Below are 7,075 nucleotides of genomic sequence, written 5' to 3'. Positions count from 1 at the left end.
CAGGGTTCCCACGGTCCTTGAGAGTCCTTGAAAGTCCTTGAATTTTTTTTTGCTAAATTTAGGTCCTTGAAAGTGCTTGAAAAACGTCTTAGGTCCTTGAAAAACTTGATAGGTCCTTGAATTTGTCCAATACTGGCGGCGGCCCTTTTTATAAAAAAACACCCGCGGATCTTTCTCGTTCTTTCTGTTTTGTTCCCGAGCTCTCTCACGTGGTTTTTAACGCCACCGTTTCTAACCGAGCCTAGCGTCTTGGTGTCTGCTAAGCGCGCGGAGCACAGCAGACAATCAATGCGTTCGGGGCGAGACTCCACTTCATCTTCTGTCGCATATGCTTAGATCTTCTTTTTTCTTATCGAAACTGGAATACTCTCGAATTTCGTAACAATATGTACCTTGTAGTTTTCAATAAATTTGACGTTTTACCATCCGCACTTGTCCTTACGTTTGCGTCATTTCAAAACTTTATTGTAAAGCGTATTCGCAAAGGCACAGCTTCGTATTTGGGTTATGTAGTTTAGACTAGTTATGCCTGGGAAGTGCTATTTTAATCCCCAATGGATGAATAATCAAGCTTATAAAGAATGGATTTTATCGATGCCCAAAAAGAAGTTCAGAGCCAAGTGCCGATTATGCATGAAGGAGATCGATATCGCAAAAATGGACGAATCTGCTCTGAAATCACACATGAAAGAAAGGTAAAACAAAAAAGCAGTCTCATGCCCTGAGTTCTCTTTTTCCAAAGACATCAACATCTAATTCATCTGGTGTAAATACTCCTTCAATATCGTGTGCCCCAAGTGAAACAGAAACTTTAGTGGCCGAGGTAACATTGTCTTCTTATCTGATCAAAAGGAATGGGCTTGATGCAGAAATTCTCTGGAGTCAGAACTGCATCACTAGTAATTATTCATGTAACTCCTGTGAAGGGATTAGTAAATTGTTCTCCAAAATGTTTGCTGATAGCTGTATAGCGAGACAATTTTTTTGTAGTGCCACAAAGTGAGCCTATTTGGGCTCCTTTGGATTGGCACTATACTTCAAAGAGATTCTTATAAATGAGCTGAAGAATGTTGATTGCTACACTGTACTCTTTGATGAGACGTTAAATCAGTCTCTACAATCTAAAATGGACATTATGGTAAGGAATTGATAATAAAATTTGCACTAAGTATCTTACCTCCCAATTTATGGGTCATGGAACTGCAGAAAATATTTCTGTCCTCTTTTTACAAATGCATGGATGATGGTTAAAAGCTCTCTAAATTACTTCAATTATCCATGGATGGACCCTATGTCAATTGGAAATTCTATTAGAAGCTTCAGTGTGAATTTAGAGAGAAATATTCCCACCAGGTCATATTCATTGGCAGTTGTGGATTACACATAACGAATAATGCTTTTAAACATGGTGAAAATGGGATATGTTCCTTCTAATTTTTATTTTCAGAAAGAATTGTTGCTGCATAACATTTAGAGAAGGTTGTGTAAATTATGGATGAATAATTTCAGAAACGATGTTTAATAGAGGAGAGGAGGGGGTTATGGAATAGTCATGGAATATGGAATACCTAAGATTTAGCTCTGTCTTTCATGCAGCCTTCACATGGAAATACACAGGATTAAAGGATTTCACCATTAACACCTCATTACCATTTGTTATAGATTGTGCTGAAAATGATTTTGTGAATTAATATCTAAAACCAGTAGGGTTGTTTTTAAAAAAATATAAATTTTAGTCCATAATACATATACTCTCTTCTCTCTATATAGGAAAAGCATTTAGGTATTATATTTGAAATTAATTATTGCCACAACAAGCATTGTTGCTTCTAGTAAAATAGAAGAGAATAATTTTTAAAATTGGTCTTAGATTAAGGCAGTGGCGTAGCGAGGGGTGGGCAAGGGGGGGCATCATGCCCCGGGCGCTACTCACAAAGGGGCGCCAAATGGTCCGCAAAACAAAAAATTTCTGGATAATTTTTTTTTTATTATAATTGATTTCTGGAAAATATATTTTAAATTAGTGCCAGTGTAATATAATAAATGTTAATTCATAAATATTATTCATAATATTTAATTCATATTATATTAAATTCATATTAAATATATTTCAATATTTAATTCACGTCCTTGTCATCGCGCTCTGCTTAGAATAAAAATGAAATGTTTTTAAATGTTGTATATAAGTTTAATGTCAGCATAAATTATATTGTTTATTTCACTATGTTATTACCTTTCAAGTTCAAAGCATTCTTGGTAAGTAATAAATCAAATAAGATTACTTACTACATCTATTCGACGATTCTATTATTAAGTGAATAGAGTATGAAAAAATTTGTTAACAGGAAAATTTGTTGTTCTCATATTTGTCACCACAAATGAATTCATTCATCTTCTGGCGTCCCGCAGAGGACTGATCGTTAAGACACGGTTCCCAGCAGATCACCGATGTCAAGCATCACTGGCTGCGGTCAGTGTGCGGGTGGGTGATCCACTTGGGTCAGTCTGCGCAGGGACCGAGGGTGTGCGGTATTGGTCCTCGTTAAACTGTGCTACCGTAAAGTGCTCGACTTCGCGTGCAGGTCGTTGGGCTACCGAAGCGGGGTGCCATCCCCTCCGCAGAGGATCAAAATTGTGATGGCATGTCTTCGGATCATCCTCAGGGATGTTTCCCAGACCGTCGCCAATAGCCCATTGTGCAGCTCTAGTGCGACGTAAATGAACTACAACAACAACATCATCTTCTGGCATCTACAGTTCGAAATCAACTAATAAACGATATCAAACGAAATAAATATTATGGACTTTTGTTTGATTCAACTCCTGATCTCTCTCATCGAGAACAAATGTCCCAAGTCGCTAGGCCGATGCTGATTTTATCAATAAGAAATTTTCCATCAAAGAATCTTTTTGAGTTTTATTGAAATACATGCTAAAGATGCAGCCTCGATCGAAAATACAATTTTCGAGAAATTAAATTACGATGAAATTTCATTAACAAACTGCAGATCACAATGTTGCGATAATGCTGCCATGATGGCAGGTCACACATCTGAAACGCGATGGAGCGCCACCGGAGCGGTTATCGTTATCATCTATGGGCTATAGAATATAAAAGAACTAATAGAAAAATTAGCAGAGCACACTACCACTACAAGTGACAACAGAAGTGAAGCTACAATTCTGTTGTAAAATATACTAACCTTTAGTTTTGTAACTTTAGTTCATTTCTGGTACGAAATCATAAGAAGGATTGATCGTGTGCAGCTCAGATTACAAGATCCTAGAATGAATTTTAGAGAAGTGTTCCATGATCTTGAATCATTAGCGACTGAAATTTGAGACGAGCTCTGTAAGGAGGCAATAGAAAAAGCAGTCTCTTTGTGAAAAATGGGATATGGATACAACAATACGTGCCTGGAGAATTGGCTATGATGGTCATTCAGCAGAAAGTGAAATTTCCCCGCGTTATGGAAGGAAAGCACTTTTGATCGTCTCCATCAAGAAATGTGTAAACGATTAAGTGACTTTAATTTCAAATTTGGATTTCTACAAGACGTTGAAAATTTATTAAACAAGGATAATGTTGATAACGACATTGAAAAAAAATTGTAAAAATCCGGGTGAATTTTATAATACAGATTTCAATGTAATAGAACTTTTTATCAAAATATATGACAGCAAAATGTTACTCCGCAGTTGAAAAGAAATTAAACCTAAAACTCCATTAGAATTTCTTACTTTTATAATCAATCTCGAAAGAAGATGTTTTTCCAAATCTGAGAGCGGCATTTCAAATACTCCTGACTATCTCAGTACCAATTGCTAGCTGCGAACGTTCATTCAGCAAATTAAAATTAATTTTGACAGATAGCCTAAGTGACCTAGCATTTCTTCATCAAAAACACGGAAAATTTAGACATAGTAATTAGTTTTATTAATGTATTATAATCATATGATTATTAAATATATGTATCTCCTTAGAGATAATAAATATTTAATTTTTTATTGTTTTAAACTGCGTGTTTCTAAAATATTTCTTTATAAATATGTAAAATAAATACAGTACAGAACCCGTTATCCGGAAATCAGAAAACCGGAAAACCAAAAAACCGGAACGAAATTCGATAAATTTTCCCACCATTATAAAAACAAAAAAAATTTTTTCCTTATAAAATTTTAGGATTTGTCGTTCTTTTTTGAAAGATGTTTACCTTACCATCATTTTGGAAATAATCATTAGTGTATTGCTCCATCGTTTTTTCTTCTTTTTAAGATTATTTCCAAAAAAAAATTTTTTTTAGTTGTGTTTAACAATAAAAAAAAACGGCTTTTTGTAGCGATTCAGAAAACCGGAAAAATCAGTTATCCGGAATGGCGAAGGTCCCGATCGTTCCGGATAATCGGTTCCCTACTGTAATAGATATCTTTTGAACTAATTCTAGATGATCATATACATTTCAAAATCTAGTCTTGTTCTCTCAACTACATTTTTTGTCTCAAATTTAAAGCCTAGCTTGAGTCTATAACTTTATTTATTTTACTTTGTTTATTTATTTATTTGCGAGTATATTTACATATAATATTATATGGTTTTCGAATGGGAGGGGGGGGGGGGCGCTAAAAGGGTATTGTACCCCGGGCGCGAGTTAAGCTCGCTACGCCACTGGATTAAGGTCCTTGAAAATTTTGTTGAGGTCCTTGAAAAGTCCTGGAAAGTCCTTGAATTTCAATCTCATTATAGAGTGGGAACCCTGAAAAAAAATCAGAATTGTATTTTCATATAATTAATACAGTTGAACCCTGCTACGAGAACAATTGACTTGATATTTGCGACTGCGACATTGTTTTCCTCACACTGTTGCTACACAGCCTTGATCACACACAACAGCACCCACACACACTCGACTGCTAATTTCAAGGCGACAGCGACCGCTCTAACAACCGGGATTTTAATACAACTCTACTGGACTCTGGCAAAACAGCAAGGAATCAACTATTGGTATCGGTTTATTGAATTCTATCACAGATAAAATTCTGGTGAGGAGTATTGTAGCATAGCCACCACTACAATCATTCACTAATATATATGACATGCTAACTCAATTCCATCTAGAGGTACCTTTAGATAGATGACAGTTGACATGGTCGGTAGCTTATCCCCTCACTGGATTAAGTTTTAAATGAATTATAATACAAAAATGATAACAGTCATCAATGAACCCAAGGTCAGTCTTCTAGTGTTAAAGGTCTTTGTCAGACAGAAAAAGGATTTCATGTCAACGTCAGAGAATTATATAAATGTAATTTCTGAATTTATTTTAAATATCGAATCAATATTTTGGAATATCTTTTTTATTATTCATTGAAAAAATAGTTATGATCAAATTAGTTAAGGTGAAGGTAATTAAGGTTCCGTTGAATATAATTACCTTCAGTTGCAAGTCAGTTTTTGCTACAATTAAATAAAATTAAGCAAAAATTATACCAAAATATTTTTTAGTTATTTAATAAATGGGGAAATTGTGTTCAAAATAATTATCCTTTATTTAACAATAAATGAAGTACTCTTTTCCTATGTGAAAATGACCCAAATAAGGTACTGCCTGGAATGTTATTTATTCCTATTTATCTCTTAGATAATAAAAATTAAAATGTGGTGATACTAATAACTATAAATTTTTCTAATAACAATAAATTTTTCTAAATATTAGCTTAGTCCACTTGCTTCCCTATCTGTTTTTGGTACAGTTCTTAAAGTGTATCAGAAACTCAGCGATAGTTTTTTTTAAAAAGAAATTAAATAGATATAAATTATTTTTAAGTATCACATTTTAAGGTATATAGGCATATATACCTTTAAAGGTGTTTGGCATATAGCCTTTTCATGTTTTTTAGATTCACTTAAATTTTTTTTCTTGTGTCCAGAAGTTATTAAGCTGTTAAATTTATTTATTAATTGATATTCAGAGAATATTTTAGTAAAGTAAATACAAGTGTAGCTTTTCTTGGATGCCTTCTTTTTAAAGTTGAGCATAATTTTAGATTAAGATATTTAACATTTTGCATTACATCACAAATTTTTATGAATTATTTGACTTTTTGAAACAACAAATAAGTGTTGATGAATTTTTTTCTTAATTTTCCTATTAATTTTATTATCAATACATAAAATGTATATTGAACTTTCAAATTGCATGGCAGTTTCAAAAGCAGTAATTTATTTTTATCTTAATTTATTGTCATAGTTAAACTTTCTATTTTATATATATTTTCAAAAAAAAAATATTTGGGGGAAATTTTAAGTTAGCTTATATTCTGTGTGATGTGAATTTAAAATCAGAAATAGTGCTTAAAAATAGATTTTTTTTTTAAGTTAAATATTTTTTTCAGGTGATTTTTATGGCTTTTTTTTTAATTTTATGATTCTGTTTATCATGAAATGCATGTTATGTTTAACAGAATTGTTTCTTAATTTCTTATAATTTTTTTTTAAAATTTCAAGTTGATTTTTAATATTTAAGAAACAAAATTATTCTCATTGATGAATATAAACCTTTACATGTAATTTTCTTCATATTTTTAGGCTATATTTGACTTATTTTAATGCTTTAAAAAAATAATATTAATTTTAATACTAAAGGGATATTTCAAACTGTTTTACATATTCCTCAATGTACATGCTTTATTGGAATTGCATTAAAGCATAGTTTATCGAAACTATTTAAACAAATTATTTTAAAAAAGTAGTTTTTTAATTTTTGTTAATTACACTGAAAAAAATATGGTCAGAATCATTCCTTTTTCTATATTAATACCATTAAAATTGCATGTCTCTATGATTATATCAAAATATCACTTTGATTAGTTTTTTTCCCCTTTGCTGTTCGCTGTTGTAACTCATAAAAAATGCAGCGTATAACTAGTGGCATACTTTCTTAATCTTTTTGTGCTATGTTGCAATGCTTCTGCAGTCACCATAGGGTGTAAGTATAAAATTTGATAGTAAGATATTCGTCTGGTAAAAATTATATAGTTTTCAAAATTATAAAAGAGTTTCTAAGGTTACATTCTT

This window comes from Parasteatoda tepidariorum, chromosome 9, assembly GCF_982258835.1.
Source record: "Parasteatoda tepidariorum strain Cologne lab strain chromosome 9, Ptep-v5.0, whole genome shotgun sequence".
Lineage (NCBI taxonomy): Eukaryota > Metazoa > Arthropoda > Arachnida > Araneae > Theridiidae > Parasteatoda > Parasteatoda tepidariorum.
Note: the sequence above shows the minus strand (reverse complement) of the source record.